The sequence below is a fragment of the Anomaloglossus baeobatrachus genome, chromosome 7 (genome assembly GCF_048569485.1).
Source record: "Anomaloglossus baeobatrachus isolate aAnoBae1 chromosome 7, aAnoBae1.hap1, whole genome shotgun sequence".
In the NCBI taxonomy this organism is placed as follows: Eukaryota; Metazoa; Chordata; class Amphibia; order Anura; family Aromobatidae; genus Anomaloglossus; species Anomaloglossus baeobatrachus.
Genome location: NC_134359.1, coordinates 267,413,883 through 267,440,316, shown reverse-complemented (window position 1 = coordinate 267,440,316; position 26,434 = coordinate 267,413,883). Strand labels below are relative to the sequence as shown.

At 45.2% G+C, this 26,434-nt stretch overlaps 1 protein-coding gene across 1 annotated transcript in view; it reads right to left on the bottom strand.

The window, feature by feature from the left end:
- Window positions 1–25,885, bottom strand: part of LOC142246703 (C3a anaphylatoxin chemotactic receptor-like) — a 40,508-nt gene extending 14,623 nt beyond the window's left edge. Inside the window, exon 1 of the mRNA XM_075319765.1 lies at window positions 25,835–25,885. The gene's annotated coding sequence lies outside the window, so the exon portion shown is untranslated. The remainder of the gene's footprint in view (window positions 1–25,834) is intronic.
- Window positions 25,886–26,434: the final 549 nt, after the last annotated feature.

Genomic DNA, 26,434 nt, shown 5'->3' with positions numbered 1-26,434 from the left:
AGGGACATTAATTGGCCTTATCATATCAATAACTCACTTGCAATGCTTGACTGTGTGTATTGGCTATTTATATTGGTTCATTTTTGTAGTTATTTTTATGTTGCCCAGGTACATGGACTTTTATTTGGATATATTAAAGGAGCTCTGTCAGCTATTATGAATCCCATAAAGTAACATATAGGGCTTAAAGGGGTACTGTCATTTGACAAGTAAGATAGAGAGCTGGGGCCATGCCGTACTGGTTGCAATACGTACGGCCCTGTTCTCCGCCCGCCTGCTATGTGTCGGGTTGTAATACCCAGGCGCATGCTCTCTGCCCAACACAGCAATGCAGTACCTCTTGAAAGTAGGGGGACCAAGGAGTCTGGGGTTTTATACTCATATGGTCACCCATTCTTGCACTGTTCTAAAACAAAAATAGTTGACTAAAAAGGAAGGAAAGAGTGGTGCCACTTGGGGATGACCAAAGCAGTAAAAAAATATATACACACAATAACCCCCTGGAAGGACTTGGCCAAATTAAATGGCTACCCCACACATGGTGGTGGGACCGCATGGTGTATACCGGAAAACTGATACGTGTTTCCGTAGAGTTTACAACAAGAGAACCAATAAAGTCACCCACGATCAAGTCGATGGAACCATTACTTCTGTAGGTCTAAATTTACTATAGGGGTATAACATGACAGTTGTTAGACGGATATAAAATGAAAAGTTTTTATTAACAATAAATACTAGACCATGGTAATGTGGCAACGTTTCGGGATCCAAGCCCTTTGTCAAGCCGTAACATAAAATGCGCAGGGTCTAGAATGAGAATACATATAATCAATTAAAATATTAATAAACACATAAGAAAATTAAAAAAGTTTACATGTCGTACATAATATAAATAAAACCGGGTTATCCTGATTCTGAATCATAAACACACAATTATGTATATACACATATACACACACGTACATATGTCGTATCTCCACTAAATAATAGTACATCATAAATCATTGTTTGTTGAATTAGTCATAGAAAATCCATTGATACACAGATATGCATAGGCTATTACCTTAAGCAGTGTATAATACCATAATATGTCCAGTTACATTATTCTATATAGGGGAGAGAGTTAAGAAACAGGTCCCAGTGACTCCTGTACAATAATGAGTTTTCAAAGATAGTGAGGAATAGCTTACCTAGAGTGCTTTGGTTATGTGACCAACGGCCCCATAGTGTAAAGTGTAGAGCTTCAGAGCAGTTGATAGGCAACACCTAAAAGTTAGCCAGAGTATTACAGGGCGTTGTAAGGCTACGGTCCTCACGTGTATAGAAGCATTAGACCCACAGGAGACCCTTGGTGAAGAGTGATCTTACCTATCTGAGGGGTGATGCGGAGTCACAGCAGCGTGTGCGTGTGGGCAGCAAAGGAGCCCGTGCCTCTTAGGTGCAGCGGGCTCCGGCATCCACGTGGGGTGTACTGTAGCCTTACAACGGTCTGTAATACTCTGGCTAACTTTTAGGTGTTGCCTATCAACTGCTCTGAAGCTCTACACTTTACACTATGGGGCCGTTGGTCACATAACCAAAGCACTCTAGGTAAGCTATTTCTCACTATCTTTGAAAACTCATTATTGTACAGGAGTCGCTGGGACCTGTTTCTTAACTCTCTCCCCTATATAGAATAATGTAACTGGACATATTATGGTATTATACACTGCTTAAGGTAATAGCCTATGCATATCTGTGTATCAATGGATTTTCTATGACTAATTCAACAAACAAATGATTTATGATGTACTATTATTTAGTGGAGATACGACATATGTACATGTGTGTATATGTGTATATACATAATTGTGTGTTTATGATTTCAGAATCAGGATACCCCGGTTTCATTTATAGTATGTACGACATGTAAACTTTTTTATATCTTCTTTTGTGTTTATTAATATTTTAATTGATTATATGTATTTTATCATTCTAGACCCTGCGCATTTTATGTTACGGCTTGACAAAGGACTTGTAGCCCGAAACGTTGCCACATTACCATGGTCTAGTATTTATTGTTAATAAAAACTTTTCATTTTATATCCGTGTAACAACTGTCATTTTATACCCCTATAGTAAGTTCTTGCACTGTGTCGTTCCAAAGTCTGAGCATAAACAGAAAAGTGACTTTTCACTCTGCTTTCCCATAGAGAATAGAATGAAAAGAGTCACTCTTCTTGTGCATCTACTGACTGTGGACTAGCACAGTATGGGAATGGGGGAAGTATAAAAAATACATCGCCGGATTTCCTGTTCCACCTACTATAAGCCCCATGACTTTGAGGCTCAGAGTACGGGATAGAACTGTTAGGTTTTAGGTAGAATTAAATTCCTTTTGTTCTTTTCTAGTATGCTAACCTATAATTTAACCAAACTTAAAACCCGGTGCCTGGCTCAAAATGTTGTGTTTATTCTATCGGATTGCGTTTTAGAGCTGTTATGCGGTTCTTTATGTAAAACTTAACAGCAAGCCAGTTTCTGTCTTTCAGTGCAGATGGTTCTGCAGCGATACATGCCACACAGTCATTTTTTCCAGGCACTTTACATTTATGAATAAATTTAATCATATGTTTCTCTATAGCCTTCACTTCCTCCCTGTTCCAAGGTATCTTCTTTACAGGTTTTCGGCCTGAAAAATAAAAAAAATATATATATTTTAAAATACCGGTTTTCATATCAATATATGAGAATTACATGATATAGTATTCCAATACAACAATATAAAATTTAAAAGAACACATGCATTCTGATTTCTTTAGTTTATGGTCCTGCCCAAGCTCTGACTCACTTTGGTGCCGAATTTGTTCCAAAGAAGAAAAAGATTATATATATAAAATAAATACTGTATATACTCGTGTATAAGCCAACCCCCCTGACTTTTAACATAAAAAAGTGGGAAAAAACTTTGACCCTCATATAAGCCGAGGGTGGGAAATACAGTAGCCTGTGCCCCTCTGTAGCCCCCCACTGCTCTTCTGTAACCAGTATGTAAGTCCCCTGTACCCTCCTGTAGCCAGCCTGTAGGTACCCTATGCCCTCCTATGCTGGGTTGGCCAAGAACAAGTCGGCACCGGCAGGGTTAGCCGGGAAATGTAGCAGCCTGTGCCCTTCTGCGCCCTCCTATAGCCAGCCTGTAGGTCACCTCCTGTATGCCCTCCTGTAGATACCCTGAGCCCTCCTACAGTCCTCATGTGCTGGATCGGCTGAGAACAAGCCAGCACCAGCAGGGTCGGCCAGGAAATGCAACAGCCTGTCTGTTTTCTGCGCCTACATAGTAAGACAGGACACAAACCTGTAAATAAAGTAAATAAATCATGGCAAATTTACCTTAGCCGCGGGCAGTCCTGCATATACAATAGAACACGGACGGCTGAATAGAAGCGGCCGCGTTCCATTAAAATCGTGGCCACGTTCTATTTATATTCGCCGCTGCAAATACAATAGGGCGCGTCTAGCTCAATAGAACCGGCCATGTTCTATTTACATTCGCTGTGCAGCGAACAATAGCAGCTGTATAGCAAATGTAAATGCCTTGTGTGGCATGGCGCACCAGCGCTTCTCACTGGTGCGCCATGCCACACAAGATTTCTTTTTCTCAATCTGTAAGTTATTGTGTATATTCCACCTGACAGGTTTCCTTTTAAATGAGTTTTTGAGTTTTGCATGTTAATGCAATATCGTCAGGATAGGCTTGAATCTGATCAGAGGGTGTAGAGCCACCATAGCAAGATCTACATTGTGAAAGGAGCCCGAAGCAGATAGCTAAATTTACTATGCAGTGGCCATGCCAGACTGCAGCAGCTCAGCTCCCATACTAGTGACTCTGAACTGAGCTAAATTAACCTGGCAGATCCATTACACAGTGAACAAAGCCATCTGCTTATGGTTCTGTCAGGGAGACATCGATGAATAGCAGATTGGTGGGGTGCAGACATCTGACACTCCCACTAATCAGCATTTTCAACACTAAAGACAAATCGTGTGATTGGTGCATGACCTGAAATGTGTGTGAGTATGTCCCCACGAGCACCGTGACCTGAAAGGAAGAGGCAGGGTGCTTTGAATGTTGGTTATGAAGTCTGGATGTGGTGAATGTCCCCATTTGGTGCATGACCTGAAATGTGTGTGAGTATGTCCCCACGAGCACCGTGACCTGAAAGGAAGAGGCAGGGTGCTTTGAATGTTGGTTATGAAGTCTGGATGTGGTGAATGTCCCCATTTGGTGCATGACCTGAAATGTGTGTGAGTATGTCCCCGCGAGCACCGTGACCTGAAAGGAAGAGGCAGGGTGCTTTGAATGTTGGTTATGAAGTCTGGATGTGGTGAATGTCCCTATTTGGTGCATGACCTGAAATGTGTGTGAGTATGTCCCCACGAGCACCGTGACCTGAAAGGAAGAGGCAGGGTGCTTTGAATGTTGGTTATGAAGTCTGGATGTGGTGAATGTCCCCACTTGGTGCATGACCTGAAATGTGTGTGAGTATGTCCCCACGAGCACCGTGACCTGAAAGGAAGAGGCAGGGTGCTTTGAATGTTGGTTATGAAGTCTGGATGTGGTGAATGTCCCCATTTGGTGCATGACCTGAAATGTGTGTGAGTATGTCCCCGCAAGCACCGTGACCTGAAAGGAAGAGGCAGGGTGCTTTGAATGTTGGAAATGAAGTCTGGATGTGGTGAATGTCCCCATTTGGTGCATGACCTGAAATGTGTGTGAGTATGTCCCCACGAGCACCGTGACCTGAAAGGAAGAGGCAGGGTGCTTTGAATGTTGGTTATGAAGTCTGGATGTGGTGAATGTCCCCATTTGGTGCATGACCTGAAATGTGTGTGAGTATGTCCCCGCAAGCACCGTGACCTGAAAGGAAGAGGCAGGGTGCTTTGAATGTTGGAAATGAAGTCTGGATGTGGTGAATGTCCCCATTTGGTGCATGACCTGAAATGTGTGTGAGTATGTCCCCACGAGCACCGTGACCTGAAAGGAAGAGGCAGGGTGCTTTGAATGTTGGTTATGAAGTCTGGATGTGGTGAATGTCCCCACTTGGTGCATGACCTGAAATGTGTGTGAGTATGTCCCCACGAGCACCGTGACCTGAAAGGAAGAGGCAGGGTGCTTTGAATGTTGGTTATGAAGTCTGGATGTGGTGAATGTCCCCACTTGGTGCATGACCTGAAATGTGTGTGAGTATGTCCCCACGAGCACCGTGACCTGAAAGGAAGAGGCAGGGTGCTTTGAATGTTGGTTATGAAGTCTGGATGTGGTGAATGTCCCCACTTGGTGCATGACCTGAAATGTGTGTGAGTATGTCCCCGCAAGCACCGTGACCTGAAAGGAAGAGGCAGGGTGCTTTGAATGTTGGAAATGAAGTCTGGATGTGGTGAATGTCCCCATTTGGTGCATGACCTGAAATGTGTGTGAGTATGTCCCCACGAGCACCGTGACCTGAAAGGAAGAGGCAGGGTGCTTTGAATGTTGGTTATGAAGTCTGGATGTGGTGAATGTCCCCATTTGGTGCATGACCTGAAATGTGTGTGAGTATGTCCCCGCAAGCACCGTGACCTGAAAGGAAGAGGCAGGGTGCTTTGAATGTTGGAAATGAAGTCTGGATGTGGTGAATGTCCCCATTTGGTGCATGACCTGAAATGTGTGTGAGTATGTCCCCACGAGCACCGTGACCTGAAAGGAAGAGGCAGGGTGCTTTGAATGTTGGTTATGAAGTCTGGATGTGGTGAATGTCCCCACTTGGTGCATGACCTGAAATGTGTGTGAGTATGTCCCCACGAGCACCGTGACCTGAAAGGAAGAGGCAGGGTGCTTTGAATGTTGGTTATGAAGTCTGGATGTGGTGAATGTCCCCACTTGGTGCATGACCTGAAATGTGTGTGAGTATGTCCCCACGAGCACCGTGACCTGAAAGGAAGAGGCAGGGTGCTTTGAATGTTGGTTATGAAGTCTGGATGTGGTGAATGTCCCCACTTGGTGCATGACCTGAAATGTGTGTGAGTATGTCCCCGCAAGCACCGTGACCTGAAAGGAAGAGGCAGGGTGCTTTGAATGTTGGAAATGAAGTCTGGATGTGGTGAATGTCCCCATTTGGTGCATGACCTGAAATGTGTGTGAGTATGTCCCCACGAGCACCGTGACCTGAAAGGAAGAGGCAGGGTGCTTTGAATGTTGGTTATGAAGTCTGGATGTGGTGAATGTCCCCACTTGGTGCATGACCTGAAATGTGTGTGAGTATGTCCCCACGAGCACCGTGACCTGAAAGGAAGAGGCAGGGTGCTTTGAATGTTGGTTATGAAGTCTGGATGTGGTGAATGTCCCCACTTGGTGCATGACCTGAAATGTGTGTGAGTATGTCCCCACGAGCACCGTGACCTGAAAGGAAGAGGCAGGGTGCTTTGAATGTTGGTTATGAAGTCTGGATGTGGTGAATGTCCCCACTTGGTGCATGACCTGAAATGTGTGTGAGTATGTCCCCACGAGCACCGTGACCTGAAAGGAAGAGGCAGGGTGCTTTGAATGTTGGTTATGAAGTCTGGATGTGGTGAATGTCCCCACTTGGTGCATGACCTGAAATGTGTGTGAGTATGTCCCCACGAGCACCGTGACCTGAAAGGAAGAGGCAGGGTGCTTTGAATGTTGGTTATGAAGTCTGGATGTGGTGAATGTCCCCACTTGGTGCATGACCTGAAATGTGTGTGAGTATGTCCCCACGAGCACCGTGACCTGAAAGGAAGAGGCAGGGTGCTTTGAATGTTGGTTATGAAGTCTGGATGTGGTGAATGTCCCCACTTGGTGCATGACCTGAAATGTGTGTGAGTATGTCCCCGCAAGCACCGTGACCTGAAAGGAAGAGGCAGGGTGCTTTGAATGTTGGAAATGAAGTCTGGATGTGGTGAATGTCCCCATTTGGTGCATGACCTGAAATGTGTGTGAGTATGTCCCCACGAGCACCGTGACCTGAAAGGAAGAGGCAGGGTGCTTTGAATGTTGGTTATGAAGTCTGGATGTGGTGAATGTCCCCACTTGGTGCATGACCTGAAATGTGTGTGAGTATGTCCCCACGAGCACCGTGACCTGAAAGGAAGAGGCAGGGTGCTTTGAATGTTGGTTATGAAGTCTGGATGTGGTGAATGTCCCCACTTGGTGCATGACCTGAAATGTGTGTGAGTATGTCCCCACGAGCACCGTGACCTGAAAGGAAGAGGCAGGGTGCTTTGAATGTTGGTTATGAAGTCTGGATGTGGTGAATGTCCCCACTTGGTGCATGACCTGAAATGTGTGTGAGTATGTCCCCACGAGCACCGTGACCTGAAAGGAAGAGGCAGGGTGCTTTGAATGTTGGTTATGAAGTCTGGATGTGGTGAATGTCCCCACTTGGTGCATGACCTGAAATGTGTGTGAGTATGTCCCCACGAGCACCGTGACCTGAAAGGAAGAGGCAGGGTGCTTTGAATGTTGGTTATGAAGTCTGGATGTGGTGAATGTCCCCACTTGGTGCATGACCTGAAATGTGTGTGAGTATGTCCCCACGAGCACCGTGACCTGAAAGGAAGAGGCAGGGTGCTTTGAATGTTGGTTATGAAGTCTGGATGTGGTGAATGTCCCCACTTGGTGCATGACCTGAAATGTGTGTGAGTATGTCCCCGCAAGCACCGTGACCTGAAAGGAAGAGGCAGGGTGCTTTGAATGTTGGAAATGAAGTCTGGATGTGGTGAATGTCCCCATTTGGTGCATGACCTGAAATGTGTGTGAGTATGTCCCCACGAGCACCGTGACCTGAAAGGAAGAGGCAGGGTGCTTTGAATGTTGGTTATGAAGTCTGGATGTGGTGAATGTCCCCATTTGGTGCATGACCTGAAATGTGTGTGAGTATGTCCCCGCAAGCACCGTGACCTGAAAGGAAGAGGCAGGGTGCTTTGAATGTTGGAAATGAAGTCTGGATGTGGTGAATGTCCCCATTTGGTGCATGACCTGAAATGTGTGTGAGTATGTCCCCACGAGCACCGTGACCTGAAAGGAAGAGGCAGGGTGCTTTGAATGTTGGTTATGAAGTCTGGATGTGGTGAATGTCCCCACTTGGTGCATGACCTGAAATGTGTGTGAGTATGTCCCCACGAGCACCGTGACCTGAAAGGAAGAGGCAGGGTGCTTTGAATGTTGGTTATGAAGTCTGGATGTGGTGAATGTCCCCACTTGGTGCATGACCTGAAATGTGTGTGAGTATGTCCCCACGAGCACCGTGACCTGAAAGGAAGAGGCAGGGTGCTTTGAATGTTGGTTATGAAGTCTGGATGTGGTGAATGTCCCCACTTGGTGCATGACCTGAAATGTGTGTGAGTATGTCCCCGCAAGCACCGTGACCTGAAAGGAAGAGGCAGGGTGCTTTGAATGTTGGAAATGAAGTCTGGATGTGGTGAATGTCCCCATTTGGTGCATGACCTGAAATGTGTGTGAGTATGTCCCCACGAGCACCGTGACCTGAAAGGAAGAGGCAGGGTGCTTTGAATGTTGGTTATGAAGTCTGGATGTGGTGAATGTCCCCACTTGGTGCATGACCTGAAATGTGTGTGAGTATGTCCCCACGAGCACCGTGACCTGAAAGGAAGAGGCAGGGTGCTTTGAATGTTGGTTATGAAGTCTGGATGTGGTGAATGTCCCCACTTGGTGCATGACCTGAAATGTGTGTGAGTATGTCCCCACGAGCACCGTGACCTGAAAGGAAGAGGCAGGGTGCTTTGAATGTTGGTTATGAAGTCTGGATGTGGTGAATGTCCCCACTTGGTGCATGACCTGAAATGTGTGTGAGTATGTCCCCACGAGCACCGTGACCTGAAAGGAAGAGGCAGGGTGCTTTGAATGTTGGTTATGAAGTCTGGATGTGGTGAATGTCCCCACTTGGTGCATGACCTGAAATGTGTGTGAGTATGTCCCCACGAGCACCGTGACCTGAAAGGAAGAGGCAGGGTGCTTTGAATGTTGGTTATGAAGTCTGGATGTGGTGAATGTCCCCACTTGGTGCATGACCTGAAATGTGTGTGAGTATGTCCCCACGAGCACCGTGACCTGAAAGGAAAAGGCAGGGTGCTTTGAATGTTGGAAATGAAGTCTGGATGTGGTGAATGTCCCCACTTGGTGTGCATGACCTTGTTGTGGAAATATCTATGAATTCACTAGATAGATAAGTTCTATAGTTCTAAAGTATTGTTCAATGTGTAGTCAAGTCTCTTATTAGATGTCTAGAAGACTGTGACCTTTAACTCTGCTTTCTCTAAACACAAAGTGTTCAGCACATTCTGTAATGTCCTAAGTAGTCTATCTATATTGCCTAAGTGGCTATCGTTGGACATTAAGACCCAGGATAAGTTGAAGTATAAACACTTAGTATACTTGTTAACCAGTTTTCTGTGTAACCATATCATTTTCTTAGTAATTTCTTTGTCCAATACTGCCTCCAAAGGTAGGATGCTGCATTGGTACTGTGTACTCATAACTAAACTGAAATTCGTTGAAATGGAGCCCACATGACGAATATAACCCATGTTTATATATACTAACCAATTATCTTCTGTAAATTAACAGATGTTTTGTTACCTCACCATATGATATAATTGGAGGTATTTAACCTCGTCCATTGTAATTATACAATACAACCTTTTCCAAAACTCTACGACATTGTGTGGCGTAGATTTATTGGGCTTGCAAGCAAAGGGTAATGATAATTGCGGACACGAGTTAGGGTACCGTCACACTTTAGCGACGCAGCAGCGATCCCACCAGCGATCTGACCTGGTCAGGATCGCTGCTGCGTCGCTACATGGTCGCTGGTGAGCTGTCAAACAGGCAGATCTCACCAGTGACCAGTGACCAGCCCCCAGCCAGCAGCGACGTGCAAGCGACGCTGCGCTTGCACGGAGCCGGCGTCTGGAAGCTGCGGACACTGGTAACTAAGGTAAACATCAGGTTAAAGTGTGACGGTACCCTAATCCTGCTTGTGGAGCTCATTTGCATATAAATTGTGATGAGCAAGCACCAAAGTGCTCAGAAGAGGGGAAGGTGTCCGGATAATACTACTAGCAGGGAACAGCCTGCCTCAAGGTATCCCTGCCCTCTGGCATACAGACCAAAGTGCCAGATGGAAGGCAAACCCAAGGATACACTCTTTGGAGACACGGTGGGCGGGGACAGCCTGGGAACACTCCTACAGTGTCACTGCAGAAGGCTTTACCGGCTGTCCCTTTCCACATTGACGCACATGGAGTTTCCATGTGTTCCCACCCACCAGCACGTCAAAGTGGGTGGGAAGAACAGGGACTTTGAATTTAGTAGTCCCTGCTCAAATTTGTGAGGCGCTGGTGGGTGGGAACAACAGTGCGTCATCAGGGGGTTGGAGCCTGCCCCTGACGCGTCATATGACGCAAAAAGATGCTGCACACAGCCCGACCCGGAAGCACTCCAGGCCAGGCAGTGTCAGGAAAGTGACACCACAGCGCCGCCGACCGGAGGACGGACCCATTGACTGCTGGCAGCGTCTGCAGGAGCAGGGGAGTATAATTTCTTTTTTTGCCCTGACAGAACTCCTTTAAATCTCTATAATTAAATAACCTAAGTTGGTTTCTGCTGTCTGACCACCGTGCCTACCAAACAGTGAGAGAACTCCACACTGAAAAACTGGTGACAAAATTCCCTTGTTACAGTCATCTTAACATAAGAAATGACACTGGTTGACATCTATTAAAGGAATTTTTCACCAGTTTGATGTTAGCTAAACTGCCAACGGCCATGGAAAGGGAAAGTATACATCTCTGCTTTTAATTTAGACATTTTGCTGCCTTTGTTGTGCTGGTAAAGTCAGAGAGGCTACATCTTCACTGTAATGAGAGATTTCTGGGTATACCAATATGTTTAAAAGCCCTAAGGCTATATGCACACGTTGCTTTTTTTTCAGCGCGGAAAAAAACGCACCCTCTGGCAGAGGGGAGAATTGTAAACAATGCTTTTTGAGAAAAACGCATCGAAAACGCATGCATTTTTCATGCGTTTTTCATGCGTTTTTTTAGGTGCGTTTTTTAAGACTTGTCAGTGTTAATAAAGTTGGTTGAACACAGACCTTTGGAAAAAAAAACCTGTGATGTCATTTCCTTCTTCTCCACATTCTGTTTGGATAAATGGGAGGGCTTGCAATGGAAGGAGCACCATTTGAATTTTGGAAAAGTTGAAATAAACTTCGCGCACCATGTCACATTAGCAGGGCCCCTTGGGTACCTATATGTCAGAAAACCCCCACAAGTGACCCCATTTTGGAATCTGCACCCCTCAAGGATTTTATTCAGGAGTATATTAAGCATTTTGAATCCACAGCTACTTCACCCAAAATGTTGCTGTAGCAACAATATTCTCACTTTTAGGCCCGTTTCACACGTCAGTGAAAAACACTGACGTTTTTCACTGGCGTGTAAAACATGCACATGTCCCTCCGTGTGCCGTGAATCACGGCACACGTGGGTTGTCTAAGTGCAATCCGGGCTCCGTTCTCCGTGGCCCGTGATTGCACTTAGTAATCAACTCACCTGCGCCCGCTCCCGCTCTCCATGGTGCTGATCGCTCCCGCGGTGCAGCATCCGGCCGGCGCTGACCCTCGCAGCAGCTGCTTCCGGGTCGGCTGTGTCGCGCATCATGAATATGCGCGACAGTAATGAGCCAGCACAGAAGCAGCAAGCTGCACGGGCTGCAGAGGACATCGCTGGACGCCGGGTGAGTAAAAATTATTTTTATTTTAAAAGCACGTTTTTTTCTGGCACGTGTTTCATGGACCACACCACTGCGTGGTCCATGGAACATCAGTGATGCCAGAAAAAAATGGACATGTCTCCGTGCGGCAATCACGCACACGCGGGTACGCCGCACGGAGACACGTGCAGTGAAAAATCACTGACGTGTGAGCAGACCCATTCATTATAATGGGTCTGCGTATGTCAGTGATTCTGGTACGTTTAAAAAAAAGCACAAACGTACCAGAATCACTGACGTGTGAAAGAGGCCTAAGGCTATGTGGCCATGATCCAGCGACACGGCGTCTAGTACACAGTGTCAGCCTTCCTGCAGAGATGTGAGTGTTGTCCATGGGAGAACGCAGCTGCCCATGCCAACGATTTGGGTTCAGGCTGCTGTGGACTTTAGCTCTATTCTACCTGCAGAGAACACTCTCGTCTCCGCAGCATAAATTGACATGCTGATCCTCGGGAAGCCACGCCACCGGTCAGTTTATGCTGCGGAGAAAAGAAGCACAGTGGGCATGGGATCTCCAAAAATCCTTCCACTGTGCTTCTACTGCACAACGCAGCGTTATGGACGCAGGGAAAACACTCAGCGCCCAAACCACTGTAAAACCTGATTGTGGGCACACAGCCTAAAAAGCGTCAATGGATGAATGGATGTCAAATATATATAACGTCCCTTCCCCGCCTGCATATTCTAAGCTGGCACCTTTAGTACCTTTCATGTGGCACTAAAGGGTGCCTAGCTTAGTATTTATCCAAAAAAAAAAAAAAAACAATGAAAAAAATGGCGTGGGGTCCCCCCTATTTTTGATAGCCAGTCAGGGTAAAGCAGACAGCTATAGCCTGCAAACCACAGCTGGCAGCTTCATCTTGTCTGGTGATCAATTTGGAGGGCTCCCCAGGCTTTTTTTTTTTATTTATAAATAAAGAATTAAAAAAAAAAAAATAACGTGGAGTCCCCCCAAATTAGATCACCAGCCAAGGTGAAGCTGACAGCTGGGGTCTGGTATTCTCAGGGTGGGAAGAGCCATGGTTATTGGACTCTTCCCAGCCTAAAAATAGCAGGCCACAGCCGCCCCAGAAGTGGCGCATCCATTAGATGCGCCAATCCTGGCGCTTCGCCCCAACTCATCCCGCGCCCTGGTGCGTTGGCAAACGGGGTAATAAGGGGTTGATACCAGATGTGTAATGTCACCTGGCATCAAGCCCAGCAATTAGTGATGTCACGGCGTCTATCAGATACTAGACATAACTAATTGACAGTTAACAAAAGCAAAAAAAAAATGACAAAAAATTTTTATTAGAAAAAACACTCCCCAAATCATTCCCTTGTTCTCCAATTTAATCAAAAAATTTGAAAAAAATGGGTCCGCAGAAATCCATTTGGATGTCCCACGTCGGCTCTGGACCTTCTAGAATATGGTGGCACGTTCAGGGAACGTATCCCCCATTTTCTAAGAGGGCAGACCCTCCATTTGAGGAGAGTGGGTGCCAAAAATCTGCACCCACTCTCCCCGGGTCACAGCTGCAGAGTGCGAGCAGCCAGCACAGCTCTCTGAACACAGTGGTGGCTGTCAGCTGCTCTGCTCATGTGACCGCACTGACCAGCGTCTGCTGTGAAGGAGGAGGGGGCCGCAGGGGATCAGCGCTGCGACCGGACAGGTAAGGTGGAATACCGGGGGGAATAGGGGGTGACCTGGCAGGGCCTTGGGGGCATTTTTCTGTCGCATGTCTCAAGGCACATGCGACAGAAATCATAGGAGCAGGGCGGCCAGTGCGCTACTGTGCGCACGGCCATGTTGGATTTTCGGGGGGGGGGGGGTCGGGGCGGGCACTTTGGCGACACCGGGGGCTTTCCAGGACTTTGCCAGGAAGTGAGGTCAACAGGAAACCTCTTGACCTCACTTCCAGGTAAATGCCTGCGTTCTGTGTGCCGACAAAGCCCGTGGACCGCAACAAAAAAGCAGCTCACTGCGGTGTAGCTGCGTTCTGACCCCACATCATTGATTCAATGGGGGAGAGAACGCAGCCACACTGCACAAAAGAAGTGACATGCTGCTTTTCTTTCCGCACCGATTTTTGGCATCCAAAACGCTGCGTTTAGAAACGCAGCGTGTGCACTGATTTTTCGGCTTTCTCATACACTTTGCTAGGAAAGCTGAACGCATGCAATTTGCCACTGAAACGCTGCGGTTCTAAACGCAGCGTTTCCGCGGTAAAAAACGCAACGTGTGCACACAGCCTTAATCTACCTGCTATAGCTATTAAATAGCAAACTAACCCCTATTCATATTGCCCTCTTAAGGGCTAAAATACATCTGAAAATATTTCAGATTTCGGATCCGAAATTCGGACCCCATTGAAATGCATTGATTTCAATGGGGTAAAACACACGTCCAAATTTTTTTCGGCCGATCCAAAAAAAAAATTCGGATGCATGTCCGAATTTTCATTTTCAGACTGAATTTCAGCCCCATTATAATAAATGTGAAAAAAAATTTCGGTCCGAAATTCGGTTGTACTTGTAAACGGAACCGAATTTCAGGCCGAAATTTTTATTTATTTTTTTTCATTTTCCCATTTAATTTACATCCGAATTTTGGATGTCCAAAAAAAATTTCGGATCCGAAATTGCGCAAATTCAAACCCGAAATTTGGATCCGAATTTTTTTTGATGTGTGTCTTAGGCTGGTTTCACACTACGTTTATTTAACATCCGTCCATAATGTTTTTTTAGCGGAAAAACGGATCCAGTGCAAATGCGTTTTCACTTCAATGCATTTGCAATGGACTCGCGTTAACATGCGTTCACCTGCGTTTGCGTGCGTTATAGTGAGGATCCAGCGACTTGCAGTTTTTTAACATCTTTCAAAAACGCTACTTGTAGCGTTTTTGAGCTGCGTCCAAATACTGCATGTCACCGGATCCTGACTAAACAGCACGCAAACGCAGGTGAACGCTGGCGTGCTGATAGACAGGATCCTGCTTTTGTACTGAGCATGCCCAGAAAGTACTGAGCATGCCCAGAACCAGTCTCGCGTGATCTGTCTATCTCTCTACTCCCTCCCTCACCCTCTCTCTCTCTCTATCTCTGTCTTTCCCCCTTCCTCACCTCCCTCTCTCTCCCACCTGAGAGCTGCGGACACTCGTAACCAAGGTAAATATCGGGTAACCACTTTTCTTAGTTACCCGATGTTTACGTTGGTTACGTGTGCAGACAGCCCTGCTCCTAGCAGCTGCAGACACTCGTAACCAAGATAAATATCGGGTATCCAAGCCCGATGTTTACCTTGGTTACCAGCGTCTGCAGCTGTCAGAAGCCGGCTCCCAGTCTAGTTCCCCTCACTCCCGATCACATGACTCCAATGCCCGCCCCTAAACATCCAGTGACAGGATCCTGCAAAATAACAGATGCGTTTGCATGCGTTTTTTGCTGTAAAAGCAGGATCCGCTTTTGCAGCAAAAAAACGTTCCTGACGCATGTTAAATAAACGTAGTGTGAAACCAGCCTTAGCCCTAAGGGTGCTCCTTTATGTTACCTGATGTTTCAAAAATGGTGCTGCCTCAGTAACTGACTGCAGTGGATTCACATGATCAGCAGAGACAGGACATAATCAGGACTGGCTATCAACTAGGGAAAGATGGATACCCTCTAAAATGCATTAAAAAAACTGATTACTTACCACCATATTTTTTCATTCCACTGAAATTCGTACACGAAGTTCTTAAAATTTTCTGGCTCTCATCCAAATTGATGAGCTCGCCTCGATATTCTGCAGCAAAACTCCCTTTTTCGATTTCAGTTTCAGCAAACACTCCTCTTCCTGTAGAAAATATTTATCATTACCTAAGACAGTCATTCTAATGCATGACAATATTAAGGCAATTTAGTTAAAACTTGTTTTAACTCACCTTTAAGGGGATTGATGTATTTCATGGTCAGTCCAGGTTTGTCGGTGATGGCACTGACATAATGTATGGCGTCTTTTTCGGGCGTTATCCTTCGCCTTTTCATTGTGAAAATCCAGTTGCCTATAGCAAAGCAAATTCTACTACTTGTAAAGTATGCAGAAAATGAAATGTAGAGCATATAACATGAACTGCTTAGGAACGCATCATAGGTTAGTACTTAAAGGGATATTGTCATGTTCTAGTCATAATGCAAGCCGGACAGTTTTCATGTTACCCTGTACGGCCTGTTCTAATGCTCACAAGATATAGGCTCAGCTGCTCAGGCTCCCTCTGCCTTCTGTCTGGGGGCCCTGAGTCATGTCCCAGACACATGTGTGCAGTAGGGGATATGCCTGCTGAGATGCCAGTGCTAGAGCACGCGTTTGCTGTGGAGTAGGGGATATGCCTGCTGAGATGCCAGGGCTAGAGCACGCGTTTGCTGTGGAGTAGGGGATATGCCTGCTGAGATGCCAGTGCTAGAGCACGCGTTTGCTGTGGAGTAGGGGATATGCCTGCTGAGATGCCAGGGCTAGAGCACGCGTTTGCTGTGGAGTAGGGGATATGCCTGCTGAGATGCCAGTGCTAGAGCACGCGTTTGCTGTGGAGTAGGGGATATGCCTGCTGAGATGCCAGTGCTAGAGCACGCGTTTGCTGTGGAGTAGGGGATATGCCTGCTGAGATGCTAGAGCACGCGTTTGCTGTGGAGTAGGGGATATGCCTGCTGAGATGCCAGTGCTAGAGCACGCATTTGCTGTGGAGTAGGGGATATGCCTGCTGAGATGCCAGTGCTAGAGCACGCGTTTGCTGTGGAGTAGGGGATATGCCTGCTGAGATGCCAGGGCTAGAGCACGCGTTTGCTGTGGAGTAGGGGAATATCCCTGCTGAGATGCCAGTGCTAGAGCACGCGTTTGCTGTGGAGTAGGGGAATATCCCTGCTGAGATGCCAGGGCTAGAGCACGCGTTTGCTGTGGAGTAGGGGATATCCCTGCTGAGATGCCAGGGCTAGAGCACGCGTTTGCTGTGGAGTAGGGGAATATCCCTGCTGAGATGCCAGGGCTAGAGCACGCGTTTGCTGTGGAGTAGGGGATATCCCTGCTGAGATGCCAGTGCTAGAGCACGCGTTTGCTGTGGAGTAGGGGATATGCCTGCTGAGATGCCAGGGCTAGAGCACGCGTTTGCTGTGGAGTAGGGGATATCCCTGCTGAGATGCCAGGGCTAGAGCACGCGTTTGCTGTGGAGTAGGGGATATGCCTGCTGAGATGCCAGGGCTAGAGCACGCGTTTGCTGTGGAGTAGGGGATATGCCTGCTGAGATGCCAGGGCTAGAGCACGCGTTTGCTGTGGAGTAGGGGAATATCCCTGCTGAGATGCCAGGGCTAGAGCACGCGTTTGCTGTGGAGTAGGGGATATGCCTGCTGAGATGCCAGGGCTAGAGCATGCGTTTGCTGTGGAGTAGGGGATATGCCTGCTGAGATGCCAGGGCTAGAGCACGCGTTTGCTGTGGAGTAGGGGATATGCCTGCTGAGATGCCAGGGCTAGAGCACGCGTTTGCTGTGGAGTAGGGGATATGCCTGCTGAGATGCCAGGGCTAGAGCACGCGTTTGCTGTGGAGTAGGGGAATATCCCTGCTGAGATGCCAGGGCTAGAGCACGCGTTTGCTGTGGAGTAGGGGATATGCCTGCTGAGATGCCAGGGCTAGAGCACGCGTTTGCTGTGGAGTAGGGGATATGCCTGCTGAGATGCCAGGGCTAGAGCATGCGTTTGCTGTGGAGTAGGGGATATGCCTGCTGAGATGCCAGGGCTAGAGCACGCGTTTGCTGTGGAGTAGGGGATATGCCTGCTGAGATGCCAGGGCTAGAGCACGCGTTTGCTGTGGAGTTGAACCCTATGTGAGCAGTTCTTACCTTCCATGAGCAGAAGTCTCTTTTTTCAGATTTCAATATCTCTGTGGGTATCTGGCAGAAATATGGAATACTCTTTACTGCTAAGACCCTGTACACCACTACTGCTAAGTCACATGACCAAGACTGTATCTGTGTCCCTACAACACGACAAATGTGTGTGTGAGCCTGCATTGTGGGGTATATAGAATATATTATAGAGCTGGGAAGGATCGTTCTAAGCAGTGAGCTGTTCCAGTATTTGTAGGAAAATACCCAGTAGAAGCATCAAACACAGCACCAATACCTCCCATCAGTATCCCACCACAGTGCCATGTAACCCATGCCCTGCACTCCCATCTACACCAATACTATACAGGCACAAGCTAGTATATCTGATTAACAGCCCCAAAATATGAAGAACAGCCTATAGTTGAGTGTGGATATAAAATCTATGTGAGCAGAGCTAAAATAGAAATCACTGATCGCATTGAAGTCATTCTGACCATAAATCACCATGATATGAAGGTGAGGAGTTGTGTGTTACTGCTGGGAGGAAAGGGTTAACAGTGGAATATTAAGCTGCATTTCTGTGTGCAGTGTTGCTAGTCAATGTAACAATTCAGTATGAGCTGCTCTTGGTGCCGGGGGAGGGAGATGCTCTCCTGAGCAAGCTAGATGGGGAATGAACATGATATCTATATAGTGTAAAGGATATATATTCCACATACTCCGCTTTTGAGCGGCCGCAATTGCGTCCCACTTTTGCAAGAACGGACCGCAAATGCGGCCACAAAAACAGCAGCAGTGTGAATGAAGTGCAAATAGTACATTTGACAAGTCATTTAAGGGTACGTTCAGACGTGGTGGATTTTTCACAAGGTTTTGCACGGAAATGCCACTGCGTCCACGCCCTCCATTATACCCTGTGTGAACTGCAAAAAGCAGTTCACACAGGGCGGAAAATTGCCATCGTGGAAAGCAGGCCACAGTGCGGCAATTTTCAACCGCATCTTGTCAATTTGCTGCTCGGATTTCTTGTGGAATACAAACGGAAATTGCTTATAGGTTAGAATTGAACCGCAGTCAGACCGCTCTTGCAACATCTTAGCAGTGTATTTTTTGGCGCTTTTGCCGCACATAAGAGCGCCAAAAAAGCACCTCAAAACCTGCAGAAAAGGTGGAATTAATTTTGCCAATTGCAATAACAAGCATGAAGTCTGTGACAGAATTACATAACAGATGAGAATTATGGCTCGTCCACACATGCCGGATTTGTGGCGGCTGATCCGTAGCCGCCAGCAAAACCAGTACTGATGTCATTGGTCGGATTATTTTCATCCGGAAATTGATCTGGACTGCCGTTATTTTCAACCGCATCATGTCAATTTGACGGACAGGATCCGTCCGATAATTTGACATGCTAGAATGGCAGAAACCGTGGCTAAATATCAGCCGCGGCTTCTTGCGGGAATTAGCGGTGGTAAGGAACTACCGCCGCTATTCCACCCTATTACTGCCATATATACGCCGACCAATTGGTATATATACTCTGGAATACCGCCGCATTTAGCGGCCAAAGTCCATACGGATTCCAGACGCCATACACCCGCAGCGTGTGGACGTACCCTAAGGGGCACTTTGCACACTGCGACATCGCAGGTGCGATGTCGGTGGGGTCAAATTGAAAATGACGCACTTCCGGCATCGCATGCGACATCGCAGTGTGTAAAGGCTGGATGATACGATTAACGAGCGCAAAAGCGTCGTAATCGTATCATCGGTACAGCGTCGGCGTAATCCATAATTACGCTGACGCAATGGTCCGATGTTGTTCCTCGCTCCTGCGGCAGCACACATCGCTGTGTGTGAAGTCGCAGGAGCGAGGAACGTCTCCTACCGGCCTTACTGCGGCTTCCGTAGGATATGCGGAAGGAAGGAGGTGGGCAGGATGTTTACATCCTGCTCATCTCCGCCCCTCCGCTCTGATTGGCCGCCTGCCGTGTGACGTCGCAGTGACGCCGCACGACCCGCCCCCTTAACAAGGAGGCGGGTCGCCGGCCACAGGGACGTCGCACGGCAGGTGAGTGTGTGTGTGAAGCTGGCGTAGCGATAACTTTCGCTACGCCAGCTATCACCACATATCGCTGCTGCGACGGGGGCGGGCACTATCGCACTCGGCATCGCAGCATCGGCCTGCGATGTCGTAGTGTGCAAAGCCCGCCTTAGACTTAACTCAGATTTAAGGTCCACTAAGAGGTCCCCTTATCCTTTATATATTACACATATATCATGTTTATTCACCAACTATTTAATCGCTTAGGAAAGTTACTGGAAAGCTGGGTATTTAGGATATATCTATTACACTGTATACTGTACATATATCATGTTCATTCCCCATGTCTCTTGCTCAGTACAGTTACTGGAAAGCTGGGTATGTGGGATATATCTATTACACTGTATACTGTACATATATCATGTTCATTCCCCATCTCTCTTGCTCAGTACAGTTACTGGAAAGCTGGGTATGTGGGATATATCCATTACACTGTACTGTACATATATCATGTTCATTCCCCATCTCTCTTGCTCAGTACAGTTACTGGAAAGCTGGGTATGTGGGATATATCCATTACACTGTACTGTACATATATCATGTTCATTCCCCATGTTTCTTGCTCAGTACAGTTCCTGGAAAGCTGGGTTTGTGGGATACTGTATATCCATTACACTGTATACTGTACATATATTATGTTCATTCCCCATGTCTTTTGCTCAGTACAGTTACTGGAAAGCTGGGTATGTGGGATATATCCATTACACTATATACTGTACATATATCATGTTCATTCCTCATGTCTCTTGCTCAGTACAGTTACTGGAAAGCTGGGTATGTGGGATACTGTATATCCATTACACTGTATACTGTACATATATCATGTTCATTCCCCATGTCTCTTGCTCAGGAAAGTTACTGGAAAGCTGGGTATGTGGGATATATCCATTACACTGTATACTGTATATATATCATGTTCATTCCCCATGTCTCTTGCTCAGGAAAGTTACTGGAAAGCTGGGTATGTGAGATATATCTATTACACTGTATACTGTACATATATCATGTTCATTCCCCATGTCTCTTGCTCAGTACAGTTCCTGGAAAGCTGGGTATGTGGGATATATCCATTACACTGTATACTGTACATATATTATGTTCATTCCCCATGTCTCTTGCTCAGTACAGTTACTGGAAAGCTGAGTATGTGGGATACTGTATATCCATTACACTGCATACTGTACATATTATGTTCATTCCCCATGTCTCTTGCTCAGTACAGTTACTGGAAAGCTGGGTATGTGGGAAACTGTATATCCATTACACTGTATACTGTACATATATCATGTTCATTCCCCATGTTTCTTGCTCAGTACAGTTCCTGGAAAGCTGGGTTTGTGGAATATATCTATTACACTGTATACTGTACATATATCATGTTCATTCCCCATGTCTCTTGCTCAGTACAGTTACTGGAAAGCTGGGTATGTGGGATATATCCATTACACTGTACTGTACATATATTATGTTCATTCCCCATGTGTCTTGCTCAGTACAGTTACTGGAAAGCTGGGTATGTGGGATATATCCATTACACTGTATACTGTACATATATTATGTTCATTCCCCATCTCTTGCTCAGTACAGTTACTGGAAAGCTGGGTATGTGGGATATATCCATTACACTGTATACTGTACATATATCATGTTCATTCCCCATGTCTCTTGCTCAGTACAGTTCCTGGAAAGCTGGGTATGTGGGATATATCCATTACACTGTATACTGTACATATATTATGTTCATTCCCCATCTCTTGCTCAGTACAGTTACTGGAAAGCTGGGTATGTGGGATATATCCATTACACTGTATACTGTACATATATTATGTTCATTCCCCATGTCTCTTGCTCAGTACAGTTACTGGAAAGCTGGGTATGTGGGATACTGTATATCCATTACACTGTATACTGTACATATATCATGTTCATTCCCCATATCTCTTGCTCAGTACAGTTACTGGAAAGCTGGGTATGTGGGATATATCCATTACACTGTATACTGTACATATATTATGTTCATTCCCCATGTCTCTTGCTCAGGAAAGTTACTGGAAAGCTGGGTATGTGAGATATATCCATTACACTGTATACTGTACATATATTATGTTCATTCCCCATGTCTCTTGCTCAGTACAGTTCCTGGAAAGCTGGGTATGTGGGATATATCCATTACACTGTATACTGTATATATATCATGTTCATTCCCCGTGTCTCTTGCTCAGGAAAGTTACTGGAAAGCTGGGTATGTGAGATATATCTATTACACTGTATACTGTACATATATCATGTTCATTCCCCATGTCTCTTGCTCAGTACAGTTACTGGAAAGCTGAGTATGTGGGATACTGTATATCCATTACACTGCATACTGTACATATATTATGTTCATTCCCCATGTCTCTTGCTCAGTACAGTTACTGGAAAGCTGGGTATGTGGGAAACTGTATATCCATTACACTGTATACTGTACATATATCATGTTCATTCCCCATGTTTCTTGCTCAGTACAGTTCCTGGAAAGCTGGGTTTGTGGGATATATCTATTACACTGTATACTGTACATATATCATGTTCATTCCCCATGTCTCTTGCTCAGTACAGTTACTGGAAAGCTGGGTATGTGGGATATATCCATTACACTGTACTGTACATATATTATGTTCATTCCCCATGTGTCTTGCTCAGTACAGTTACTGGAAAGCTGGGTAAGTGGGATATATCCATTACACTGTATACTGTACATATATTATGTTCATTCCCCATCTCTTGCTCAGTACAGTTACTGGAAAGCTGGGTATGTGTGATATATCCATTACACTGTATACTGTACATATATCATGTTCATTCCCCATGTCTCTTGCTCAGTACAGTTCCTGGAAAGCTGGGTATGTGGGATATATCCATTACACTGTATACTGTACATATATTATGTTCATTCCCCATCTCTTGCTCAGTACAGTTACTGGAAAGCTGGGTATGTGGGATATATCCATTACACTGTATACTGTACATATATTATGTTCATTCCCCATGTCTCTTGCTCAGTACAGTTACTGGAAAGCTGGGTATGTGGGATACTGTATATCCATTACACTGTATACTGTACATATATTATGTTCATTCCCCATGTCTCTTGCTCAGTACAGTTACTGGAAAGCTGGGTATGTGGGATATATCCATTACACTGTACTGTACATATATTATGTTCATTCCCCATGTCTCTTGCTCAGTACAGTTACTGGAAAGCTGGGTATGTGGGATATATCCATTACACTGTATACTGTACATATATTATGTTCATTCCCCATCTCTCTTGCTCAGTACAGTTACTGGAAAGCTGGGTATGTGGGATACTGTATATCCATTACACTGTATACTATACATTTATTATGTTCATTCCCCATGTCTCTTGCTCAGTACAGTTACTGGAAAGCTGGGTATGTGGGATATATCCATTACACTGTATACTGTATATATTATGTTCATTCCCCATGTCCCTTGCTCAGGAAAGTTACTGGAAAGCTGGGTATGTGAGATATATCTATTACACTGTATACTGTACATATATCATGTTCATTCCCCATGTCTCTTGCTCAGTACAGTTCCTGGAAAGCTGGGTATGTGGGATATATCCATTACACTGTATACTGTACATATATCATGTTCATTCCCCATGTCTCTTGCTCAGTACAGTTACTGGAAAGCTGGGTATGTGGGATACTGTATATCCATTACACTGTATACTGTACATATATCATGTTCATTCCCCATATCTCTTGCTCAGTACAGTTACCGGAAAGCTGGGTATGTGGGATATATCCATTACACTGTATACTGTACATATATCATGTTCATTCCTCATGTCTCTTGCTCAGTACAGTTACTGGAAAGCTGGGTATGTGGGATATATCCATTATACTGTATACTGTACATATATTATGTTCATTCCCCATGTCTCTTGCTCAGGAAAGTTACTGGAAAGCTGGGTATGTGGGATATATCCATTACACTGTATACTGTATATATATCATGTTCATTCCCCATGTCTCTTGCTCAGGAAAGTTACTGGAAAGCTGGGTATGTGAGATATATCTATTACACTGTATACTGTACATATATCATGTTCATTCCCCATGTCTCTTGCTCAGTACAGTTCCTGGAAAGCTGGGTATGTGGGATATATCCATTACACTGTATACTGTACATATATCATGTTCATTCCCCATGTCTCTTGCTCAGTACAGTTCCTGGAAAGCTGGGTTTGTGGGATATATCCATTACACTGTATACTGTACATATATCATGTTCGTTCCCCATGTCTCTTGCTTAGTACAGTTCCTGGAAAGCTGGGTATGTGGGATATATCCATTACACTGTATACTGTACATATATCATGTTCATTCCCCATGTCTCTTGCTCAGTACAGTTACTGGAAAGCTGGGTATGTGGGATACTGTATATCCATTACACTGTATACTGTACATATATTATGTTCATTCCCCATGTCTCTTGCTCAGTACAGTTACTGGAAAGCTGGGTATGTGGGATATATCCATTACACTGTATACTGTACATATATCATGTTCATTCCCCATGTCTCTTGCTCAGTACAGTTACTGGAAAGCTGGGTATGTGGGATACTGTATATCCATTACACTGCATACTGTACATATATCATGTTCATTCCTCTTGTCTCTTGCTCAGGAAAGTTACTGGAAAGCTGGGTTTGTGGGATATATCCATTACACTGTATATTGTACATATATCATGTTCGTTCCCCATGTCTCTTGCTTAGTACAGTTACTGGAAAGCTGGGTATGTGGGATATATCCATTACACTGTATACTGTACATATATTATGTTCATTCCCCATGTCTCTTGCTCAGTACAGTTACTGGAAAGCTGGGTATGTGGGATACTGTATATCCATTGCACTGTATACTGTACATATATTATGTTCATTCCCCATGTCTCTTGCTCAGTACAGTTACTGGAAAGCTGGGTATGTGGGATATATCCATTACACTGTATACTGTACATATATTATGTTCATTCCTCATGTCTCTTGCTCAGTACAGTTACTGGAAAGCTGGGTATGTGGGATATATCCATTACACTGTATACTGTACATATATTATGTTCATTCCTCATGTCTCTTGCTCAGTACAGTTACTGGAAAGCTGGGTATGTGGGATATATCCATTACACTGTATACTGTACATATATTATGTTCATTCCCCATGTCTCTTGCTCAGTACAGTTACTGGAAAGCTGGGTATGTGTGATATCTATCCCTCATCATCCACATTACGAACCTTGTGTACACTTATATTCATAATCCACATTATGCAACCCTATGTGCAGTCACCCCAAACATATAAAGAGCAACATACAGCATAAAATAGAGAGTTGTTTGCTGTGGAGTTGAACCCTATGTGAGCAGTTCTTACCTTCAATGAGCAGAAGTCTCTTTTTTCAGATTTCAATATCTCTGTGGGTATCTGGCAGAAATATGGAATACTCTTTACTGCTAAGACCCTGTACACCACTCCCACTAAGTCATATGACCAAGACTGTATCTGTGTCCCCACAACACACTTTAAACAAATTTGTGTGAGAGCCTGCAGTACCTCGGTTTGCCAGAGGTGGAATCTTGAGGCTTTTCTGAAGTGTGTATCAGCTTGCAGTACCACAAAGGCACCAGAGAGGGAGTGTACACACATTGAGCACACGCACTCATACACACTCATACACACTTTCTCTTATATATGTGTATAAAGAGGACACTTGAGATTTTGATGCTAGGTGTATAAACAAGGTCTTCTCCATTGATTAGCATTGGCAGCTTTGTGGGGACCTGATTTTTGGTCCCCACGAAGACAGAGGTCCCCACACTGTTGGTGTGTATTCAGGTCCATGTCCCCACAAGTATAGCAAAACAAGTACACACACACACACACACACACACACACATACACTGAGCTTTATATATTAGATATCTTCAAGAACAATTCAAGGAAAGCACAAACCCCACATTACAGATACTGTATACCGTCTTTCCATACCTTATTCTCCCGGCTTATCAGACGAGATCCGGCTATATTTGTAGAGCTGTTATAATGTTCTAGCAATTATAAGTCACTTGCTTCTATTGTACTGGCTCCTTCATTATAATAACTGTCGCACGATGGTCAAACATTCGACATTTCTTATCTAAGGGTTTCTAAACTTATCTATAAATCCACATCACAAATATGGTCTTCAATCTCAACCAACATCTCCATGTGACCCGGGCCATTTGCAGAATATAGCTTTTGACAATTAAATAAATGATCTTTGTGACTTGAATGTATATAATTAGATGCAAATTTATAGATAAAAACATTTGCAATTTTCTTCTTTGGAACAACAAAATCTATAAATAAAACAAATGAAGAATGTGAACAAAATAATGCAAAAAAACCCAAACTTCCATTATGGATTGTGCTGTTCCCTTCATGTTTTTCTTATAGCTGCTGTTATCATTAGCTTATGTTATTCATGTCTGCTGCTGCCACCTAGTGGCCAGAAGGTTTGTGCTGCTCCCCTGTTTCCTACTTGTTTTTTCTAGTTTGTGGGAGTGTTTTGCAGCCCTGTGTATGACCTCACTTCCTGGCATCATTTTA